Source organism: Jaculus jaculus, chromosome 2 (assembly GCF_020740685.1).
Source record: "Jaculus jaculus isolate mJacJac1 chromosome 2, mJacJac1.mat.Y.cur, whole genome shotgun sequence".
NCBI lineage: Eukaryota > Metazoa > Chordata > Mammalia > Rodentia > Dipodidae > Jaculus > Jaculus jaculus.
The window spans coordinates 188,950,038-188,975,338 of NC_059103.1; the positions used below are offsets into that span (position 1 = coordinate 188,950,038).

Sequence of the window (25,301 nt, forward strand, 5' to 3'; positions counted from 1 at the left end):
TACGATCAAAACACACAGGGGTGGGTTTGGCCAACAGAGAGTGTAATGTCTCCTGGGCAAAGGAAGCTGCCTGGCAAACATCTACGGCCCATCAACCACATCCAACACCGACCCTCCTTCCATATGGCCCAGTAAGAGCTTTCTTGTTTATACATGATTAGAAAATGAAAAAAAAAAAAAAGAAGAACTTTGCAAAACAATGCGGATTACGGACAATTCAAAATTTTCAACATTCATAAATGATTGTCATTGTCATGCTGCCGTATTCATTTTCGCATTATCACTGTGCCTTCTGCAGCAGCCGCAGAAGTGAGTCGTTGACAATGACTATGTGGCCTATCGCCTGAGAAATTTACTAGCTAGTCCTTTATAGACAAGGCTTGCTGACTCTTGTTCTAGAGTAAAGCATGACCACATCCTGAAGGACACCAGGATAAAGGGCACCCACACTCTTTGCCCCAACACCACCAAGTCCTCCGGGCTTTGCAGGATTCGCTTTTGGTTTAGTCCACACTGTCGCCAGCACCAGGCAATCCAAACTGTGTCTAATTTTATCACTTTGGTCAGGTTATAGGGAGCCAGAAGATGATTTACAAAACTCTCTTAAGTCAGATAAATGTGACTTTTCACATATATGTTGAAGCTTCAAATTTGTAAACACAGCAGACATTCATTTCTTTACAAAAAAAAAAAATGGGGTTCAAACACATATGACTGGACAAGCAATTCAGCAGCATTAAATGATGAAACCTGCTCATCCCAAGGATATCTAAGCAGGCATTAACAGATGAGGTGCCTAGCCCATGCAAGAAAAAGGTGGAGCAGAGAAAGATACACCATCAGTGAAAAGAGAAAGGGGGCTGGAGAGTTGGCTTCATGATTAAGGTACTCACCTGCAAAGTCTAAGGATCCAGGTTCAATTCCCCAGTACCCACGAAAATCAGACGCACAAGGTATCACATGCATCTGGAGTTCCTTTGCAGAGGCTAGAGGTCCTGGCCTGGCCATTTTTCTCTCTCTCTCTTACCCTCTCTCAAATAAATAAAATATTTTTTGAAAAAAAGAGAGAGAAGGGGAAAAGTAACAACACAAAGACGTAAAAAGACCTAAAAGCAGAGCCAAATGTCCTTACGTTTACACAGTGGTAGCTCTGGAAACAATGACATGACCATTGGAGCTGTGGTTGAATGACTATCTGTCCCAGCCAGATGCTCAGACCGCGTGCAGCTATGTGAGGACAGTGTCAGGCCCAAGCTATGTGAAGCTCATGCTGTCATGCGGGTCAGCAGAAACAATTCCATCTTTGCAGAATAACTTCTTATAGGGAAGTCTCACTTCTCCAAGCACTGCTTAAGGGTAATCACCACATCAAACATTCACCCATTTTGTCCAGGATATCTGGACCAGACAGTCTCAGTTTAGTAGCTATTAAAATAACGTTTAACTCACATACTTCAGTGCCAACAAGAAGAGCGGGAGAGATTTAGAGTAGACACTCTCGAAGGTACACACACTTTAACTCTTCTTATTCATGAGGAGGGCACAAGGGCAGATATGTGCTAAAATTCTATCAAGTTTCAGAGAAGTGATTCTGGCTGGTATCAGGCTTTGAGAATGACAGTGATGTACACACACACACACACACACACAAACACATATACATATATAACTGTAAATCTGAAGTGAATTTTATATTGATTGATTGAGTGTGTAGATAGATGACAGATAGATAGACAATAGATAGATAGATAGATAGATAGATAGATAGATAGATAGATAGATAGACAGACAGACAGACAGACGATAGAAAGGTAGACCTAAACTGATTCAATCAATCTGCTTTGAACCAAGGTCATATAATATGATCTCAGTTATTTTCATAAGGTACAATGCAAACTAAAGAACATCATAAAGAAGATAAACATAAAAAGACTAACAGAAAAAAGGAGGCCAACTTTGCAAATGGAGAAATGACATAGATGTGAGTTCCTTGGGTTTTCTTTTTTGCTTCATATATGTCAAATGTTGTGCTTTAGGAGCCCATGTGAGAAACAATACACAACTAAAGCCTGTCCTCTCCAGCCAAACTACTGGGGGAGGGCACCTAGAAAAATTAACAACTGCTCTACTCAAATATGAGAGAAAACAAATGTGACCCTACTACCTCTATGAGCAAAGGCTATGGAGAATGACTTCCACCATCACTGGGCTCAAACTAGGGACCCAAATACCCTCAACAAATATAGTCTCACAAGAACCTAAATAGGAAGGGCGAGTTTTACATATGCCAAGCGGTAACAAGGCTCCTCACTTTCAAAACGTCAACTCTGATGATGTGTCAATGGTGAACTGTGTCCTTCACCTTACCAAGCAAGAGGATGTGAGACGTTCTTCCGAGGGTCTTCAGGAGAAAGGGCTGCAAGACTTTCAGCAGAGCCCAGACATAACAAAAAGGCTCTACCTGTCAAGTATCAGTGAGGTCAAGTTGAGAGGCTGGCCTTCTAAATCCATCTCGTAGTAGCTAAGTGGTATCTGTGGCTGAAGTGGGGTTAATGGAATCCGGCAACGACAGATAATTTAAATAAGAGCCAGTCTCATAACATAAGATGAAAATATTCATATTTTGCTTAAAAAATCACCTATGGGGTTGGAAAGATGGCTCAGTATTTTAGACACTTGCTTGCAAAACATAATAACCTGGGTTCAGTAGCCAGTATCCATGTAAAGCCAGATGTAAAACATGGTCCATGTGGGCTGAAGAGATGGCTTAGCGGTTAAGAGCTTGCCTGTGAAGCCTAAGGACCGCGGTTTGAGGCTTGATTCCCTAGGACCCACGTTAGCCAGATGCACAAGGGGGCGCACGCATCTGGAGTTCGTTTGCAGTGGCTGGAAGCCCTAGCTTGCTCATTCTCTCTCTCTATCTGCCTCTTTCTCTCTGTTTTTCTTTCTCTTTGTCACTTTCAAATAAATAAATAAATAATGAACAAAAAATTTAAAAAGAAAAGTGGTCCATGCATCTGGAGTTGGTTTGAAGTGCCTAGAGGTCCTAAGATACCCATTCTCCCCTCCTTTCTCCTTCCCTTCTTCCCTCCCTCCTTCTTTCTCTCTTCCTCCTTCCATCCCTCTCTTCTTCTCTCTTTTTCCCTCCCCTTTCTCCTTCCCTCTTTCTAGTTATAAATATAAATAAATAAATTTTTAAAATATGTTAAAATTTACCTATGACAAAGAACCAGAAGGTTCTTTAGCTGAATGAAAAAATGATAACTAATGGCCATGGTTGGCAACATCAAGATGACAGGAATATGTAACAATTGGAGAAAGATTGTAAAGCAACTCTGCAAAAAATGCTTCTATGAGCAATTATACCTGACACAAATAGGAAAATGGCTTTAGCCCAGAAACAGAAATTTTATATGTGTGTGCGTGTGTGTGTGTGTGTGTGTGTGTGTGTGTGTGTGTGTAGTGTCTGTGTAGAGAAGGGGGGATGGAGAGCACAAGATATAAAAAAGAATAAATAGAAATGTCAGAACTGGAAAAATATCCAAAATAAAACATTTAGTGGATAGAGGCTGAAGAGATGGCTCAGCAGATCAAGGCATTTGCTTACCAAACCTGCCAACTTGGATTCTATTCTCCAGTGCCCAGGCAAGGCTGGATGCAACATGGCACATGCATCTGTGATCTCAATGCACTGACAACAAGGAGAAGTGGGGCCAGAAGAATCTGAAGCGAGCACACCACATAGTATGACCTTCATTTGCAGTATACAGAGACCTTGTCTCAAAGGCTAGAGAACAGATAGCTTGAGGCTGTCCTCTAACCTCCACATGTATGCTGAAGTATGTACATATACACACATGCACACAAATAATTTTATTTAAAAAAAAATTCAATGAATAGACTCAATAGCAGAATGGAGGAAACAAAAAAACTGAAAAGTAAAGTATAGACGGCACAGTTTTTAAATTATTTTTTTTAATTTTTATTTTTACATTTTGGTTTTTCAAGGTAGGGTCTCAGGCTGGTGCAGGTTGACCTGAAATTAACTATGTAGTCTCAGGGTGGTCTGGAACTCACAGTGATCCTCCTACCTCTGCCTCCCAAGTGCTAGGATTAAAGGCGTGCGCCACCACACCCAGCTATTATTTATTTTTAAGCAGGGAGAGACAGAGAGAAGAAAGACAGAGAGAATGGGCATACCAGGCCTCTAGCTGCAGCCAGTGAACTCCAGATGCATTTGCCACTTTGTGCATCTGGCTTTACATGGTTACCAGAGAATCAGACATGGGTCATTAGGGTTTGTAGGCAAGCACTTTAACTGCTGAGCCATCTTTCCAGCACATTTTTGAGAATGGAAAATTCTATATTTTACCTTTGTTTATATAATATTATATATGCGTTAAAATTTCTTGGAACTGAACATGATATATATGCTATTTATTGTATATGGATTCAGTTTTTAAATGTTAACAGTACAAATACTAGGTATACCTTAATTATACAATTTACAAATGGCTTCATTTAGGTTTTCACTCTTCTATCTTCTCCATTCAATACATATCAAATATAAGCTCTTCTACTTTCTTGAAACATATATTTAAACACAGACAAGTTATATCATGTTTTCTATAAATGACAGTTGTAATATTACCTTATTTTACCCTCTCATTGTACTTATGTGGATAAAAGGAGACACAGAAAACCCTGAGATTCAACATGTGCTCAGTGAACATCAATCTTCCATCATTTTGTTGTTGTTGTTGTTCATTTTTATTTATTTATTTGAGAGCAACAGACAGGGAGAGAAAGAGGCAGAGAGAGACAGAGAATGGTGGCTCCAGGGCCTCCAGCCACTGCAAATGAACTCCAGACGCGTGTGCCCCCTTGTGCATCTGGCTGACATGGGTCCTGGGGAATCGAGCCTTGAACCAGGGTCCTTAGGCTTCACAGGCAAGCGCTTAACCACTAAACCACCTCTCCAGCCCCAACCCTCCATCTTTACCCACTACTCCCTTCCCATACTGGAGCAACATTAGGCGTTAATAATTTTAATAACTTTTAGATACTTTTAATAGTTTTTTTGATTAAAATTAATGACTATGTAGTGAGATTGAAAGGTTCAATCCTAACTAGACAAAGACAAACTGAAGGTCTGGGTCAAAAGAATAACTATGGTTTCTTTCCTTTTTTTTTTTTTTTTTTTTTTGGTTTTTGGAGGTATGGTCTCACTCTAGCTCAGGTTGATCTGAAATTCACTATGTAGTCTCAAGGTGGCCTCAAACTCACAGCAATCCTCCTACCTGCCTCTTGGGTCCTGGGGTTAAAGGCGTGCACCACCGTGCCCAGCTAAAAATGTTTTTTAAAAATTATACAGGGCTGGAGAGATAGGTCAGTAGTTTAAGGTGCTTGCCTGAGAAGCCTAAGGACTCAGGTTTGATTTTCCAGTACCCATTCAAATCCAGATGCACAAGGTGGCACTTGTGTCTAGAGTTCCTTTGCAGTGGCTGGAAACCATGGTGTGCCCATTCTCTCTGTCTTTCTGTCTCTGTCTCTCTTCTGTATTTCTCTCTCTGCTCGCAAATAAGTAAAATAAAAACTACACACACACACACACACACACACACACACACACACACACACACACATACATACACATGAGGCTTGGGGGTAAGAATACCTACCATGCAAGCATGAGAGGCCTAAGACTGCTTTAGTTTGATATCCAGCACCCATGTGAACAGCAAAGCTTGGCCACAGTGGAGACAGAGACAGAGATAGGAGAATGGCTGGGGATAGCTGGGCTGGCTGCATCAATGGGAGCTGTAACTTCAAGGAGAAGAAACTGTCTCAAATGAGATAATGGGAAGAGCGGCAGCAGGCACCCAATGTCCTCCTCTGGCCTCCACATGCATGTACACAAAGAGCACATTTGTACACCCAAGTAATGAACTACATGCGCACACCCCATACGCAAATGTGAGTGTCTATGTGTGTGTTTGTGTGTATGTGTAAACTAAAAGGAGGTAGGCCACCAACCAGGAACATGGCAAAGAGAAAAAGAAAACCAGAACAGTTTCACAACAGTTAACAGCTGACTTGATTTAAATACAATTTAAAGTTTATTCCCACAGTTGTACTTGCCACGTTTCGGTAGCTCCACATGGCTGTGGCTTCTGGATTGGACAGTGCAAGTTTCTGGGCATTTCTTTTCTCACAGAAAGTTTCATCAGGCAGCACATATTTGAAGGATCAACCACTGCTATCCTTCTCCTCCGGGACACACACAAAAAAAATCAACCTGCACAATATTGGCCCATCAACATTATGTCATGAATGGAGGAAGAGGGCAAAAAAAAAAAAAAAAAAAAAATCAAACTAGAATTGGGACTAGTTGTAAAGAAGTGGTCCAGTGGGACGGGATAGGGGAATAAGAAGAATAATAAGACAGGATTATGATCAGTTACATACATTTACAGAAATTGTCAATAAAAAGTTGTAGGGCTGGACAGATAGCTTAGTGGTTAAGACACTTGCCTGCAAACCCAAAGAACCCAGATTCAATTCCCCAAAACCCACACAAGCCAGATGCACAAAGTGGAAAATCTGGAGTTTGTGTACACTGGCCAATGGCTCTGGTGAGTATATTCTCTTTCTCTCTCTCCCTCTCTCACTGCCTCTTTCTTGCTCAAATAAATAAAAATAAAATAAATAAAAGTTTTAACAAAAGAAACAGTTCAAATGATGAAATGAAACATAACTCAGAATCTGAATATCAGAAATTACTTTAGAAAATTACTTCTTCATATGTTGTTAATTGTTTTTTCACTTCAGAGATGGCAGAAAGTAACTAAAATAACTCTGGTGCCAATACTTAGTGATGCTATAAAAAGTTTAGCCCTTTTAGAATGAACGGGCTTTGTAACCTGTCTATTGCAGTTTTATATTCATTTCAGACATGGCTTCGTAAAAGCAAGCGACTTCCTGCTTAGTTATTTTAGACAACTGTCACATCGTTGAATAATGTATTCCCCAACCTGGTTGCTTCTGTGTCACAAATCACAGTTATTTTCCTGTTACAAGCTTTTAGAGTCCCAAGATTATCTCTGAGGGGAAGAGAGATAAATTGGGATGCAGAGATAAATCAGCCCTGGTAAAGCTCACAGTCTACTAAAATAGCAGCTCCCCAATGCACACCCAGGGATGGGGCTGTCACTGGCCTTCAGTGAAATCCAAAAGCAATGGGCTTTGTCAGTGTGCTGCTGGCCAAGTGGCTTCCGTGCAAAGGCCCGTCCTTTATTCTTATATTGTCTTTCTTGTATTTTTTGTGTGTCTTTTATGAAATTAGGTAAGAGATGGTGAGCAAATGCATGTGTTTTATTTGTGAGTTTTAATTTATGTAAAGGAAAGAGCTTAAAAACCTGTATTTGTACCTATTTTTTTAATGTCTATGTTGGGTTGGAATATTATGAATGGAAATGTTTAAGTGCGGTCAGGAAAGGGGAATGAAGAAGTGGAGAGAGACAGGAGAGTTAACCAAAACTAAAAAGTTACGAAAAACCACAGGGAAATCAACTTCTTTGTTAGTTAATTTAAAAATATAATTAAAATTTTGAAAGATGGCTGGAAAGATGGCTTAGTATTTAAAGTGCTGGCATGCAAAGTAAAGGACCCAGGTTCAATTCCCCAGTACACATGTAAAGCCAGATTCACAAGGTGGCACATGTGTCTGGAGTTTGTTTGCAGTGGCTAGAGGCCCTGGTATACCCATTCTCTCTCTCTTCTCTGTCTTTCTCTGCTGACAAATAAATAAACAAATTTTTTTAAAAAAAAACAAAACAAGAGGATTTTTAAAATAGAGTTTGGGCAACAACTCCCTGTGTGGGTAAATAATCTTACTTTATGAAACCATAAGTTGTTTCAGGAAGCCCCACCTCTCAGCAAGTAACTGGTCAGGGAGGACACTGAGGTCCTCAAAATAGTACATGTTATTGTCAAGACGTTTGACTTCCCACCACACGTCAAAGGTAAGTCCCTATTGCTGAAGACACTACATGTGTTAGTGGCAGGACACTGACTAATGAAACCGGAACTAAGCTCGAAGCCTCCTCTCTGGTGGCAAGCTGTCATAGTGCTGGAAAGTACTAAACAGGCTGGTGAGGGAGAAAAGTCATCAACACTCTTACCCAGTGGTGTATCCACCCTGTGTGCTACACAATCAACCTCCAGGAAAGATGTACCTACTGGTACAATTGTAGCATGACTGTTATGGTGATAGCCAACTGCTCTCTGATGGGTGTGACGGCTGCTCCATGGTACTAAAAATCTAATGAAAATCATGTGGCAGGGAAGGTCATAAACTCATAGTGAGGAAAGCTACTACTACTGTTTGGCTACATGGATATACTGTGCCTATTAAATTTCCCCCAAACTGTTTATGTTTGTGCCCATACACTGATGCTGCACTCATGCTTGGTTATAGAAGTTTCTTCTTGTACATGGCGGTCGATACTAGGGAGACTCAAAGCTGGGCCAAGTGCCGAGAAGAAGTGGCAGTTGAGTACTCAACTCTACACTAGACATCTCTGTCCTGTATTCCAGTGCTCAGGGAATATGGAGACGGGACTAAGGGAAAGGAAGTTAAGAGCCAGAGGATGGGGAGGAGAACTTTGAGATATCATCTCCCAGACAGGAAGTTACTGTTCTGACCTCAAGGCAGCTGTCATTAGCTGCACAATATTGAGCCCATCCACATTTTGACGTGGATGATGGAGAAGGGCCAAAGAGAAAGCCAAAAATATAGAAGAAGTAATGGTTGGAAGGAAGGAAGGGGTTCAGTGGAAGGGGCAGAGGATGTAGGACAAAAGAAGGTATTTAGGTATTTATATAAAATTTTGACTAAAAAGTTTTTTGCTTTTTTAATATATATTTTATTTGCATTTATTTATTTGAGAGAAAGAGAGAATGGGCACAACAGGGCTTCACGAGCTCCAGACGCATGTGCCACCATGTGTATCTGGCTTAAGTGGGTCCTGGGGAATCAAACCCGGGTCCTTTGGTTTTGCAGGCAAACGCCTTAACTGCTAAGCCATCTCTCCAGCCCAACTAAAAAGTTTTTTAATGTCTATAAAAGCTAAAATGTCTGAATTTTTCTATGTTACTAAAAGTAAGCTGAGGGCTGGAGAGATGGCTTTTCAGTTAAGGTGCTTGTCTGTGAAGCCTAAGGACTCATGTTCCACTCTCCAGGTCCCACATAAGCCAGACACACAATGACACAAGCACACAAGTCATACATGCACACAAGGCGCACACACATCTGGAATCTGATCGCAGTGGCTGGCAGCCTTGGTGTGCCAATTTTCTCTCTCTCTCATATGCATAAAAAAGGCAGTCTGATGGGATTGCCTTAAAAAAAAAAAAAAAAGTAAGCTGACCAGGAGCTGGGGAGACAGCTTAGTGGCTAAAGGCATTTGCTTCTAACAGTAAGGGGGCTGATAGTAATGTGGTAGTTGATAAAGAAGAAAGGATGGTAGAAATGGTAATAAAAACTACTGAGAAAGTAATGATGACAGGTTGAAAAACTGAGAAAGACAATGATTATTTCCAAGACTTCTTAGAACCTCATGTTTCAGATTAGTCTGACAAAGCAGTCAGGTTTCCATGTGTAGATTATAGGAAGAAGTCCAAGCTAAACAGCCAATTAAAAGTAGGTATAAACTGGGTGTGGTGGCACACACCTTTAATCCCAGCACTTGGGAGGCAGAGGTAGGAGGATCACCAGGAGTTCGAGGCCACCCTGAGACTACATAGTTAAATCTAGGTCAGCCTGGACTAGAGTGATACCCTACCTCGAAATGCAAAACAAAACAAAAAAATAATAATAATAAAGATAAAATATAAAGAAAGAAAGAAAAAGACAAAGCAGGTATAGATTAGGAAAGGGGGGGCATTTATAAGGAAGTTCAAGCCACTTGGAATCTACAGTACATGCTTGGGAATCATGGAGGGAACATGGGGGTGCTCAATAGTAGAGAATTTGAACCCCAGCATGAGGCATTGATAAATACAGAAATGAGACAGGAGACTAATATAGGTGCTGCTTCAATGAGAAAGTGTAGCTTTGGATATTAAGTAAAAAGTTTGGGGTTCTTGCTCCCTAAATAATTACACAGTAAATGCCATGCTGGCAAACAGGAAGAAACTTAGCTCATGTTATTACAGTAGTATGGATGGATAAACACGCAATGACAAAGTTCAGGTTTATTTTGTTACATGAGCTTAAAGGTGCAGTTTGAATGTATTCAAAACCCATTGCCCATGGCTAAGAGTGTAGAATGAGCGTAGTATGAACAAGGCCTTGGGCTGAACCGCTACCATCACCATACAACAACAAAAACTTCTCCTGTTCCACATGTGCATTCCTTGTCCGAACTCCCAAAGCCCTTAGCCATGCTATCTAAGGACAGTTCCTTGTCACTTCTGCAACTTGTTATCACAAAAATAGGCATTCAATAAATCATGTGTACATTGCTAACCAACACCATTGCCTATGTCCCTTTAACTAGTGGGCCTACCACAGAAGCCCAATGATGACTGCTAAGACAGCCCTTACCCTCTCACCCTTGAGAGCTCCAGCTGAGCCCTGGTGGGCGTGCCTCCTGGGGACATCTTAATCACATACATGCACGCTGTTCTACAAGACAACGGGAGAATCAAAACCACGAGCAAGCAGTAGAGAGCACGACTGGGTACTTAAGAAGGGATTTATATTCCTACTTAGCTTTTCAAATCAGACGATGTTTCTGAAATATTGTAACAGTTGTCTCATTGGTCTATATCTTCTTGGCTGGTATACAAAAGCAACCAGCAAAAGAATCCACTCTAAAAGATTAGCGCTTCAACTTTATGACGGTGTAAATTATTTCTAAAGATGCTTCTAGTCACTTCTCAATATGACGGCCATTACGACATTGTAAACACCAACTGTTACTTCTTAACTCTGTCCTCAGGAAGAGGGAGGAGAGAAATGAAGATCAAGAAGCTCAGTTCAGAGAAACTCAATAAATTCAACCCTTTGCCTCCTTATCTCCTGCTATCGAAAGCCATGAGGTAAAAGGCACGTCTCTAAAGCCGTGATTTCACACCTCAGCGGAGACACCTTCTGTTCTCTGTCTTGTTATCTTTAACCAACCGACGGTCTATTAACATTCTTGCATTTTGTCCTATGTAATGTTTTCTTTCAGCACTCCTGCCCATTTATGTACACACTGCTCCTTTCTCCTTTCATAGTACTGCTTAAAGTATATTATTGTTTGAAGCATACATAGACCTATGTGAGCTCTATTCACATTTCATATGCTACAGCTGAGTGAACTCCTGTTTGACAAACGTGTCCTCCTTTCCCTTGGGGTGGCATATGTACACCTATACAGTAAATTTGGTCTGGCCTACAGGAGTTGATTTGCCCAGTGGATGTGAGAGGGGACATTAAACAAGCTTGTGCAGTTTCATATGGTCTCTTGTGCACTTGTGACAGGCAGAGAGGACATCATGCCCAGGAGACTTCTGTGCCTTCAACCTGGACCCTAGACTGGGATGATAAAAATAAACCTGATCCCAACCAGAAGCCAAATCCAGGTAGCTCAATGTTGGGTAACTATCTCCTCTGAACTGAAACAGTCCCTCTTGGAGGCAGGTCGTGTGACTTAAAAGTCTCCAGATTCGGGAAACTCACAAGGCCCCTCCTCAAGCTTAGGGCAACAGGAAATAGTTGCTGGCAGAGTGCAAGCTTTTTAGGTGGACAAGGTGTGAATGAAAAGCCCAGAGCATGCACGGGGCCCATATGTGAGACAGTAGCATTGGAAAGTGGGACTAAGGCAAGGCTGTTGGTACCAGTTCGGTAAGGGCCTACAGGCCCTTTGAGGATTTTGCTTTTTAACTCAAGGCTGATGGGGACATCTTAGGACTCAACCATTGGATGTCTTCCCATCATATCCAGTGGCTGTTGGAGAACATTTTATATGATTCTGCAGTCTAGCACACACTGTTCATAGAAACATATGATGCAACTTTTCTTTTTTTAAAATTTTTTTTATTAGTTTTCTATTCAGCAAACACAGGCAGTTTGGTACCATTATTAGGCTCATCCATGACCTACCCCCTCTGCAATGGCCCCTCCTTGTTGATGTATATGGGTCGTGCATTGTGGAGTTAGCCCACAATTATTGGTACGATAAATGTCTCCGCATGTCATGACCCAACATGTGGCTCTGACATTCTTTCCGCCCCCTCTTCCGCAAAATTTCCCTGAGCCATGTTGGATTCATTTTTGGTCTGCTTCAATGATGAGGTGTTGGGAGCCTCTGAGGCTCTGGCTCTCTGATTTGGTAGGAGATGATTTTTCTCTGTGTTGGTTTCCTTCCCCTTTGTGCTGGTATCTGATTCATCAGGAAAACAGCACCTTTGCTTGTTTTGCCAATTTCCCTTAGTTTCAGTCAGGGCCTTTTTGAGGTATGATCCTTGCAACTTTTCTTTCCACATTTATCATGCCACTAATGCTAGCCCTTGGCCCCCTATCTTCCAAAGAAATGGTTGCTCCAATGAAGTTAACAGCAATATAACAGACCTCTGTTAACATCATTTAATTTAAAGAGATGGCTGTTAGAACTGATAGGTCATGACACTGAGAATATGTGACCTAGAAATTTCCAACATGGGATAAAAGAACGAAACATACAAAGGAAGGAAAGTGAGCTACAACAAGTGCCAGGGCCCAGCAGATCAAATTCAGATCCTAGCCACAAGTAGCAAAAGTGCGCATGATAAGGAGCTGGTGTGAACGGAGGTGGCTCTGCCAGCTGACCTCAAATTAAACCAGGGTACTTTCCCATGGGCACAGCTTGATTCCCTGTCATTCAAGCCTTCCCTTAAAATTAGTAATTCCTCAGCAATCACTTTCCTGACTGTATAACCTAAGCCAACTCTCACGTGAACAGAACTCCTTCATGCTCTTGGAATTCACTACAGAGCCCGTGGCTCTCTCTGATAGTGAATGGCATGTAGGTTTCTTGACTGTCTGCCCCTGCCACCCACACCCGAACTAAAAGTTATAAGAGGAGAGAGCAGGGTCTACCACAGCTCTCGCTCCTGGAGAGCACTGGTGTACAATTACTGGGAAAAGAAATGTAAGTGGACGGGTGGGTGGGTGGGTGGATGGTAATGGAATGTACTCTTTCATACACATTAGCCTCTCTTTTTCTCTGGTATTTGCTTCTCTCTACAAGGCTGCTTCAGATATTCCCCCTAAAAGGAGGAACTCTGAAACCTCTAGCTACATACAATACTTTCTGTGGATGAATATTTGCATTCTCTGGGTAAATGACCACTAGCTATCATCAGAGAATTAAAAGATTTAAATCACTTTAAGCCACTTCAGGATTGCATTGTGCCCCCAACCAATGCATAATCTGAAGTCCTAGCACACATCACAAATGTGCTGTAGATAGGTCTTTAAAGAAATAACTGGCTGGAGAGATGGCTTAGTGGTTAAGCGCTTGCCTGTGAAGACTAAGGACCCTGGTTTGAGGCTCGATTCCCCAGGACCCACGTTAGCCAGATGCACAAGGGGGCGCACATGTCTGGAGTTCGTTAGCAGTGGCTGGAAGCCCTGGCGCGCCCATTCTCTCTCTCTCTCTCTGTATCTCTTTCTCTCTCTGTCACACTCAAATAAATAAATAAAAATGAACAAAAATTTTAAAAAAAGAACTAAGGCTAAATGATGTTATAAGGGTGGAGCACTAATCCAGTATGACAGGTATCCTTGTAAGCAGAGAAAGAGACCTTAGGGATGCTTATGCTCAGAACAAAATAAAGACTAAAAGCTACTTGCGAGCCAAGGCAGAGAGGAGAAACCAACCTCACAGTCCAGGTGACACAAGGTTGACAATGTTGAGCACACCTTTAAAGGGCTAGACTTACACATAGGCTTCTGAGGAAAGGAAGCCAATAGCTAGCTTCTTTGCACCTGAGCTTGGCTGCAGTTGGATGGGTTTCCCGAGACTTGGGGTTGATGTAGCATTTATCATGTCAGAGGAAAGCTAGTCTCTGAGGACTGAAGAGTATTGAGACACCATCAGTGTGTGTAGCATTTCTACTCAGGCATATTAGGCAAGGACTTGGATCTTAGCAATAGTATATGGTAGAGTGGTCCCAGAAATACCATGTGTTTCAAGGTTTAAAGATGGATGCTGTCTCCACAGGGAATACACTTGAGAAGCACAAAACTGGAGGCTGACAAGCTATGTTTAGAGGCTCTCAGGCTCTCCTGATGTGAAAAGCTGAAGGCCAAAGTTAGCATAAAGAAGGACAGCAGTGGCAATGGGTTTGCAAATCATGTCTTTAGCTCAGAGGTTGCTAAGCCTTTTTATAAAGAAGCAGACAGTAACTATTGTAATCTTTGTAGACCATCCCACTTGTTGGAATTACTGAAGGTGACCTTCATGCCATGAAATAATTATAAACAACACATAAACTGGTGAGAATAAGTATGTGCCATCAAAACTGTTCACAGGCAGTCATTGGCCAACTCTTGACTTGCACAGCAAAATGGCAACCAACTGTATGTGGAGAATGAGGGAAAGGTCAAGGTCACTGCTAGGCTTTACATCTTCATGTCCATCCTCCTCTCTGGATCCAGAATCACTGCAGTAGGTGAATGTATGTCAGAGTGGGAAAGAAACTCATTAAGACTATATAGTTCACTAGCCTCGATTTTTTACTAAGGACATTAGTACAGGTGTCTGTAAGGCTGTTACGGGTGACATCGAAAGGACCAGGGTTTCTAACTTGGGTTCAGCAGTACCTCCATTGGAGTATTCCTCTTTCTTGCCTCTAGATGACAAGACTCATCTCTTTTGGCCTTAATACCACCATGCTACAGACCCTAATCATTACTGAGCCTTTAGGAAGTATTACTAAACGTCAATCATATGTCCTAAGCCCACACATCGTAAGAACCTTGAAATCTTAGCTGTGCTTCACACGTCCTCCAAGCCATTTCTGTGACTCTAATTTTGTCTCCAGATATGTTATTTTTTTAAATGGTTGTGAAACATACGACCCGCTTCTTTCCTCTAAGGATTACTCACTTTCTAATCTCCACAGTGTTTTATGTTAAAAGCATATAGAGAATTTAGTCAAGCCAAGAACTAAGGCACTGCTTATTTGGCCTCATGACAAGAATAAATTACAGACATGTTATTATCAGAACCCAACCACAGTCAACACCAATTGAAGACCAAAGAATTCCACTACAAAGCAATCAAAATGCCTATTCAAAGAGAAAACAGTTAGAAGATAATATGCCGAATACTAAGTGACTGTCTGCTGAAGGGAAATCCATGGATAACTGCTTTTCTTTTTGCTTTCCAAGAGGCACGTATAACAAGCATTTAATTATATTGTTTTATATGGCTAGTTTAAAAAGTATGGTACCATTACTAAGTTGCACGATTTTTTAATTCTTGAATCTCTAACATTATTTTGGTCTAAGATATTATAAGTCTATATTAAGTTAGGTTTAAGAAAACTTTACAGTTATATGCTCTATTTTCCAATCTAAGCAACTGCTGTGGCTATGAAGATAGATAACTTATTCTTCTCCATTCCTAAGGGATGAACTGTCTTTGTTCAGTATTTCCGAACAACAAGCTCTCCCCATGATGTTATTTTCTCTTACAACTCCCTTTTCTTTCCTCGTCTAATGATGGGTAAGCCCAGCATGGATTCATCTTGGCATCATAAATTCAATATTTTCTCTACAACTGATTTTAAACATGGTTGTCCTTGCTTCTTTCAGAGAATCCTAGTCCATGGATCTGTCCCCAAGAGTCAGAGTTTGGTTGTTACAATGAAGGCAAGAGGCAGCCACACACAGCAAAAGGCCAGTCAGTGGCTGATCCTTTGGCTGACTGAACAAATAGGCCAGTTCAGCAATAGCAGACTTTTACTCCCATTCCTACTCCAGGGATGAAGAATTCCTGGGTAGAAGCAAAGAAGCAAGAAAGTCACCAATGACAGAAAGAGAAACAGGGCTGAAGAGATGGCTTAGTGATTAAGGTGCTTGCCTGCAAAGCCAAAAGACCCAGGTTCTACCCTCCAGGACCCACGTAAGCCAGATGTACAAGGTGACACATGTGTCTGGAGTTCATTTACAGTGGTTGGCGGCCCTAGTGCACTCAGTCTTTCTCTCTCTCCCTCTCTTTCTCTCTGTGTCTGCCTCTTTCTCACTGTCTCAAATAAATAAATAATAAAATATTAAAAAAGAAAAAGATAGCTGTGCAGTGGTCTTTGGAGACAGTGCTTCATTCTTAAGTTTTAAAAGACCTCATCAGCAGAAAGGAACAGATGGGAAGGTCCCTGGGAGCAATCAGCAGATTGTATGCTAGAATCAAGATCCAGAAAGCTGCAGTCTTACAGCCTAAGTAGAGCAAGTGTTTCTCAGCCAAACAGATCTGTACCTTACAGTCTTTTTCTACCTACCTCTTTCAAGTCAACTTATGGTTGAACTCCCTCAATAATATCTCACAATTCCAAACATAAAGACATGCTTACCCCGGGAAGTTCCCTAGACAGGAATATTGTCTTCTAGGGGTTAAATGTGTTTTGGTTCGTATACTTGACTTTGTCAAAAGCACCAGAAAGGCAGTTAGGAAACTTTAGCTTTCTCCTACATTCTATTATATATTGTTCACAAAGCCTAATACTGTGAATTCAAGCACTTATGATTTTTTGAGCAACTAGTAGGCACCAGATGTTCCATATGTTCAAATAGATCAGTAGGGGAAAAAATACCAATATTACAACTATAGTAAAGGGAAAGTTCTGGTTCTTTAAAAATGAGAATTTGTAGAAAGTCTATATTTATATTCCTGACTTTCACAGAAATAACACTGTAAAATGCATACAGACCTTGATACATCTTGTTTAGACATGTACTCTGGACTCAGATATGGATGTTCAAATACTGGCCCTTTTCTGTAATTAAGCACACCGCCCCCCAGATAAGACCTAAGTACAGTCACAAAAAGTCTCCTATCCCTTGCCCTGTATACAACTTGCCAGTTCATGGGGTTCAATAAATCCCATTTATACCTATAGCATTCCTACCTCTTTTCTTTCTTCCCTTCCTCCCTTAATTTTTTTATTAATTAGTTTTGTGTTCAGCAAATACAGTCAGTTTAGTAACATTATTAGGCTCATCCGTGACCTACACCCTCCCCCTGGCCTCTCCTTGTTGAGGTATCTGGGTCATGCATTGTGGAGTTAGCCCACAGTTATGGGTAGGATAACTGTCTGCATATCATGACCCAACATGTGTCTCTGACATTCTTTCTGCCCCCTCTTCTGCAAAATTTCCCTGAGCCATGTTGGGTTCATTTTTGGTCTGCTTCAGTGATGAGGTGTTGAGGGCCTCTGGCTCTCTGATTTGGTAGGAGATGATTTTTCTCTGTGTTGATCTCTTTCCCCCTTGTGCTGGTATCCGGTTCACTAGGAAAACAGCACCTTTGCTTGTTTCGCCAATTTTTCTTACTTTCAGCCGGAGCTCTTTGGAGGTATGATGATCCTCCCTTAATTTTTAAAGTTGGCTGCTCAAACAGGAGCAGAAATCCCAACATTGACAAATATTTTATGAAAACATTTAAAATGAAAGAAATCAAAATAAACACATTGGGAAGAAAACACTTGGTAAAATAAGATGCTATTTTTTTTTCTAAAATATCAGGTCTTGAAAAATTTTTAAATGTCAGTGTTATAGAAGCTTGAAATAAAACTAATATGATAGAAAGAGTTATAAAAAACAGAAAATAGCAAATATAGATTTTATAACTGGAACTCGTTCAGCAAATACCTTATCTCAAACAGAAAAGATGAAGAAGAGGACAACAGATAAAAAAAAGGAAATCAAATAAATAATTCAAAAATGCAGAACTTAATGGCAAGTTTACACTTTTATAATTCAATACACACCACACAGTGGATTAAAAGCAGACTTGCACCAAGGTATATTCTTATGAAATTTATGAACACTAGGATTAGAAAAAAAATGTCAATAGTATCAAGAATACAAAGGTATACTTTATCCAAATCATCTAGAAACAATGACTTCAGGTTTCTCACAAACAAGGCTGATACCTTAAAACTCTTAAAGAAGATAGTTTCCAACTTAAAAGTTAAATTTAATTGAGTTACCAATTAAATACCAAGGAAAAAGAAGAACTCTTTAAAAATGACCAAATTCTTAAAAGTATGCTGCCCATGTACATTTTCTCCGGAGGCAGCTGTGGGACATACTCTATCAAAACCAAAGAGAAAGCAGAGACAAGACCTGAATCCGACAACACAAGACTTCAATGCAATACTTCAAAAAATGTCAGCCCAAAGAAGACAGTAAAAGGAAGTGCAAACATCATAGCAAGTCTAGAGGACAATCAGACCTCTTAGAATCAAGTCAGAATTCTTCAGGGTAAAGGACTTCAAGTAAAGAAGTGGATAGGATTCTTAATGTAGGACTTTTGGAAGGCAGTTTTACAAACAAGTGCCTTTAACTACTGAGCCATCTCTCCAGCCTGGAAGGTGGTTTTATAAATGAAGTGAATTTGATTTGAATCTGTAATAAGTTTATAGAATACTAAGCAAATAGCAGATTTTTTTGAACATGACATTTTCTAAATTATGTTCACATGCAACTTTAATTAAATAAAATCTAAAATTTACATTTATAAGGTGTGTATCACATTTACTGGGAGATAGTATTTTACAACTTTAAAAATTAGTAAAGTGATAATTTCAACTCTACATAAATATATAAGCCAAAGCACATTTTTACTAAAAAAAAAAAAAAAAAAAAAAAACCTCAAAAAGGGTCACCTACCCTCATTTAATAAAAACTGGGGAGAAGTACAGTGCCTACAGCCTTCACTCTTGGACATGTTTATAACCTAAAATCTTTAGTATATAGTATGCATTTATTAAATGAGAGAGAACATTTAACTACCTATACTTATATATAAAATATCTATTTATGTTTTATCATCTAAAAAATGAAACCCTATTTAGAAATATTAACCCAAGAGGTCACTTTATGGATGACTATGAGAACTGCAACGCTTCTGAATAGTCATTTATCCAAAGATTCTGTAATACTAAGACTGAAAAAAGAAATGGTCAAACCTCCTCCAGAGTATACTAAGAAGAAAAGAAGAGTGAAACAGAGTGACTTGATAGAGGAGACTGATATGAAATTGCAAAAGAACATAATGTGTAGAAAAGTCTGTCAAAAGGCCATACTGAAAATTACAATCAGAGCAATAATCAACAGAGTAGATGTGACTAATCAATCAGTTATTAAGAAAGTAGATTATGTTATATTGCAAAGACCTCCCATTCCACCCAATACAGAAGTACCTATCATTATATCAGGGATGATGGTGTGTGTGTGTGTGTGTGTGTGTGTGTGTGTGTGTGCGCGCGCACGCACGCATGTGTGCATAGATGTATGTTTACTTAAGCCTGGACAATAATCATCAGCAACTTAAGACAGAACTAACAGAAAGCCATGTCCCTTCTGAAATTTGGACAATAATTGGTTACCCTCTTAAGATTTCCCATCATTTACTTCATTAAATGTTGTGTTCTCCTTATACATATTTATCACTATTTCAATATTTTTATCAATAACCATTGAGATTTGCTAGAGTAACCATGTTATAGCTAGTTTAATATAAAGCACAAAAAGATGGCAACTTTCCCTGGGTTATCTACTGGGTATGTATGGGTAGCAGATTTGTTTGGTAGCAACAAAGGAGGCATGTTGTAAAGTCATCTGAACTTGGGCTTAAATTCTTACTCCATAGCAGACAGATTCAGGTTCACTGAGATGAACTTCCAGACCCGGCACGGCTATGGAGGAAGGGATTTATTGAAATTTACAGATCCAGGGGAAGTTCCATAATGGCAGAAGAAGCTGGTCTGCCTTCACAGGCCCAAGCAGAGAGAGAATTACAAGCCAAAAGCACAAAGCCACACAGCACACTTCAGGAACTCCAACTAGGCACACTTTGTATATCTTTAGATTAAAATCTGAAACCCACCACCACACATTAAGATCACCCAGTGACACTGCCTCCAGCCAGATAGCCAGCAGATGCAAACTACAAACAAACAACTGAATATATTGGGGGCCATGTATTCAAACCGCTACATACTCCATCATTTTCCTCCTGGTGACCATGGAAAAATTGTTTAAAATTTCTCTGGGCCTCAATTTGTTTTCATGTCAGAAAAGACATGATATTAATATACCCATTTATATGATTATTATGAAAAGTGAGACATTTACAAGAAATGACAATCTGCACACTGACCCATGGTCAGAACTGCTACCAGCCATCCAGCAGAGCTTATAGACTAAAGGGCACCCTAGCTGCTAATATCTCAAGTTTCTAATGACTGTTAGTTACTGTAACTAACAGCTATTACCATTAGTTTCCTATTTTTGATTTTGTGATTCTTTTCTTTCTACTGGGAATATAAAGATTTTAATACTCAAAAAGTTATGTTTAAATATTACCTTAATTTTACTATTCAGAAGACCTGTTAAATAGATGAATTAACAAGATACCGAGTACGTGGAACAGGTCACCTCTCTGTCACTACTGTGAGTTGTTGGTCATAGAAGCCCATAAGGCATACAAAACAATACAGGCTATTGTCAATGCTCTTAGATACTCACCAGCCCTAGATGTTATAACCTTATTGCTAAATACATCATATGCTGCCGTGGAACTGAGAAATCAAACTTGAACTGAGCTGGCAGCCACCTCCCTGCTGGCTAGGTGCCACAGTGCCGGAAAGTGTTATGCAGGCTTCTGGGGAAGAAAGGTCATCAACAGTGTTAAGGAGCAGTTGATCCTTCAAGCTACACAATCCACCATGCAGGCAAGATGTGCCCACAGGCACATAGGTTATGAAGGTAAACAAATGCTCTCTGAATTTCAGGTCTGTTCAGTGGAATGGAATCCATACCTGGTACCGAAAACTGAGACAAAAGCCTATGGCTTGGAAGGAGATAGGACCTAGAGGCGATAGGCTTGTTTTTTAGCTAAATGGATAATGTTAAGAATGTCAAGCTGCCATAAATGTACACATGTATGCCCACTGATTAAAGCACTTCTCACTTTTGGATGGAGAAGCGTGGCAGTGAATGCTGGCGGAACCTAAGGTTCATGAAGAAGACCAAACAAGACAAAGCCAAAATCTTGGCACTGGACAAGTCACCTCTATTACACCCACCAGGGCACAGGGAACGTGGCAGAGGACGTGGCAGAAAGAATATTGGAATACTAGAGCTGTTGTCACTACTAGCAGAGAAGTTGCTCGAAGGAGATGATGGCAGACGGTGAGTGGACTCAAAAAACAAAAGCTGAAGTACCGCCCACAGCTGAGACGGGCGAGGCAAGATGGCAGTGGCCAAGTGGAAGCGGCTGGTGTCCCAGCCACAGCGGCCAAGAAGCTGAAAAGGATCCGCAAAGATGCCAGGCAGCCAGCTAAATCCCCCGCCGTGGCAGGAGATGTGGAAAAAGAGGAGAAAGACTGTATCCCAGGCCCCGTTTGCAAGGGCAAGTAGAAAAATAAGGAACGAGGGCTGGAGAGTTGGCTTAGCGGATAAGCGCTTGCCCATGAAGCCTAAGGACCTAGGTTCGAGGCTCGATTCCCCAGGACCCACGTTAGCCAGATGCACAAGGGGGCACACACGTCTGGAGCTCGTTTGCAGTGGCTGGAAGCCCTGGAACACCCATTCTCTCTCTTGCTCTCTGGCTCTTTCTCTCTCTCTGTCGCTCTCAAATAAATAAATAAAAATAAACAAAAAAAAAAAGGAACAAATCCTCATATTTTCTTCCAGAGGAATCAGTTTCAGAACAAGACATTTAATGCAAGACTTAAGAATGCTGATGTCTCATTCTAAAGCAGATACCAAAATGGATCGTAAAGAAAAATTATTTGTGATTAATGAGGTGTACGAAATGAAAAACTGCAATAAATGCATCTATTTTGAAGCTAAGAAAAACAGGATCTCTATATGTGGCTTTCAAATTCACGTCATGGCCCATCTGTCAAATTCCTTGTCCAAAATATTTACACCTCAGCTGAACTAAAGATGACTGGAAACTGTTTGCAAGGTTCTCGTCCCCTTTTGTCATTTCACCCTGCTTTTAATGAATTGCCACATTATACTTTGTTAAAAGAACTCTTAATTCAGATCTTTAGTACACCACGGTATCATCCCAAAAGCCAGCCATTTGTGGATCATGTCTTTACTTTCACCATTTTGGATAATAGGATATGGTTTCGGAACTTTGAGATCATGGAAGAAGATGCTGCTGTTGTAGAAATAGGACCTCGGTTTGTCTTAAATCTCATCAGGATTTTTCAGGGAAGTTTTGGAGGACCAACTTTATATGAAAATCCCCACTACCAGTCACCACCAAACACGCATCGGCACATCGTAAGATCCATCACAGCTGTAAAATACAGAGAGAAACAGCAAGTGAAAGATGTTCAGAAACTGAGAAAGAAAGAACCAAAGACTATTCTTCCACATGATCCAACTGCTGATGTTTTCATTACACCAGCTGAGGAAAAGCCAGTAGAAATAGTGGGTAAAACCAGAGCCAAAAGTAGATTTGAAAGCAAGAAAGAAAAGGATTTACAAAAGGCAAAGGAAAATAAAGCAGAAGATGAACAGTGGGAATACAAAATGAATCATTGGATAACTAGTTTGTATTTTACACTGTATATTTATTTTGTATTCTGTGTGTAAATTCTTATACTATCCAGGACCACCTTATGTTTAATTAGTATGTCATTTAAAAAAGTCAAATTTTAAAATCAATGATTATCTTTTTCTAAATAAAATATCTCCAGAACCTATCAAAAAAAAAAAAAAAAAGCTGAAAATCAGAAGCTGTGGAGAATGCACCACTGAACAAGATATCACTACCCCACCTTCCAAGGCTTTGAGTCTCAGAGAACATTATAGAAGAGAACAGCAAAAATGAATGTAAGAGACAAAGTGTGAGAAGGGGTAATTTGGGGCACTGTCTTCCTGATATGAACTGCCAGGTTGCATTCATGAACTCACAGCCGTGGTCACTGTACCCGTCAACATGTTGACTTGGAGGACTAAAAAGGACAAAGAGAATGAGGGATCGAAACAGAACTACTACTACTTAGGAAGCGAAAGGTGCTCGGGGGATAGGGGAAGTGAGGTCCAAAGAGGCTAATAGAATAGGAATATCATCAAATTACAGCATTCATGTACTAAAGTTCTCAATTTTTTCTTAAAAAATAAAGAAAAACAGGCAGGCATCATGGCACACCCCTTTAATTCCAGTCCTTGGGACGTAGAGGTAGGAAGATTGCTGTGAGTTTGAGGCCTACATAGTGAGACTACATAGTGAATTCTAGGACAGCCTGGGCTACAGCAAGACCCTACTTCAAAAAAACAACCCCCCCCCCGACCCAAAAAACACAAGATACTAGGAAAGAAACAGAACCTGTCATCATGTTGAGTAAAGGATTAGGCGTGTGATTCTCTGGACAATCACATGATCTCAGGTCCCACTCAATGGTTCATCCATAATTTAAGACAAATTCTGGATCCATTGTAAGATAACAATACATATATTTGCACAGCTGTTCACACCCAACTTATAAGTCCTCCAAAATGGGCTCTGTGACCCTTTCCCCTCATAGCTGCCATGATAGAAACCCAAATAAAAAGAATCCAGAAACCCAGTTCTAAATCTCAGCTGTGCCAGTAACGTGATGCCACTATGGGCAAGGAAGTCTTGATGTTCCTATGTATGAAGAGGGAGCCACAACACGAAAGTGGCTTTATAACCCACCATGGCTCAGGGAACATTGTGTGAGAGGATGGTAGAAAGGGCGTAAGAGTTGACAGGGTGAAAAGAAATATCCAGAGGCATTTTCCCCCTCCCAGTGACAGACTGCTGCATTCATAACTCACAACCCTATGGGGAATAACAGTAACCTCACTGAGGAGGGCCCACAGTAGAATGGAGGCAGGGAGGAGAAGATGTAATATGGTAATACAAGGAAAATAGCAGCAACATATGATTTGTGCATACAATAAAGTTTCTAATTAATAAAAATTAAAATTAGAAAAAGAAGGAGAGGCAGAGTCCTACTCTAGCATACAGTGGTTCAGCTATAGCGCCAACGGGAAAGTGTGCTTCGGAGAGCTAAAAGTGTATTTTCCTTCTTTCTGCACTAATATATTTCCTTCTTCCCATTTCCATGAATGGGCTTCAACTGTATTGTCCTTACCACCGGACCAACTTCTTAAACTACCACAATGCAAACTGGTCTCCACAGTTCAATTCCTTTCACTTCTTGACCAAGCCAGTGGGCAGATTCCAGTACATATGTCCCTGATTGATGCTGTGATGGCCATCCTGGCCCTCCTGGCTGTTTCTTCTCATCTCCTTCAGCTTCCCACAGCAGCATCTCCTGTTCTTGCTCACCTCTCCTCTTGCTAAGCGTGTATACAGAGGAGGATGTGAGAAATATAATGTGTGCACATGCCGGGAAACGCATTTGATGGAGAAGGTACAACAATGGACAGGAGAGACTCCAGGTCTGTCAAGGGCCCATGAAGCAGAGTGACCGGGAAGACTCCTCAGCAGTAGGACTAAGCTGGAAAGGGGCCATGGTGTTCTGGGAAGGCCTCTGAAGCTTAAACGTTATTGGATTGGCAGTGGAGAGTCCCTGAGAGTCAGGAGCAATTACATATCTGCACCCCTAATTAAGCAATCTCAGGCCTGAGCTCTTTTTCCCCTATGAAGTATATCTAACATTGGCCCTTCTGTTCCTTTCTTTTCTTTTATCATCCTGTTATTACCTTACTATAGCTTCTCCTGTGTTGATTTTACTCTTTGAAAACTATGATTGAACTTTCCATGGTAGTTAGCTCACTCGGTTAAGAAACAAAACCCAACTGTGACATGTCAAGGGGAGACCAGGGAGGTGTGGTGTGAGGAGCGCCATGTGGGCAGAATTGCTCCCTGATACAGAGGCAGCGCAGGCTCCCCATCCCGGCCTCCCCTGCCCAGATTGCTCGCCTTCAGGTGACATACACAGTGCAAAGATCTTGTATCTCTGACTCAGGAGGGAAAGGCTCAATGGCATGGATGCGTCTGTGTCTTCTGGTGCTTCACAGGGCA

General features: G+C 40.8%; 1 protein-coding gene and 1 pseudogene across 2 annotated transcripts in view; one reads left to right on the plus strand and one right to left on the minus strand.

The window, feature by feature from the left end:
• The window catches only part of Samd12 (sterile alpha motif domain containing 12), a 465,719-nt gene that overhangs the window by 428,057 nt on the left and 12,361 nt on the right, over positions 1-25,301 (minus strand). The gene's annotated exons all lie outside the window — the stretch shown is intronic.
• On the plus strand, positions 19,149-22,817 carry LOC105944222 (annotated as a pseudogene).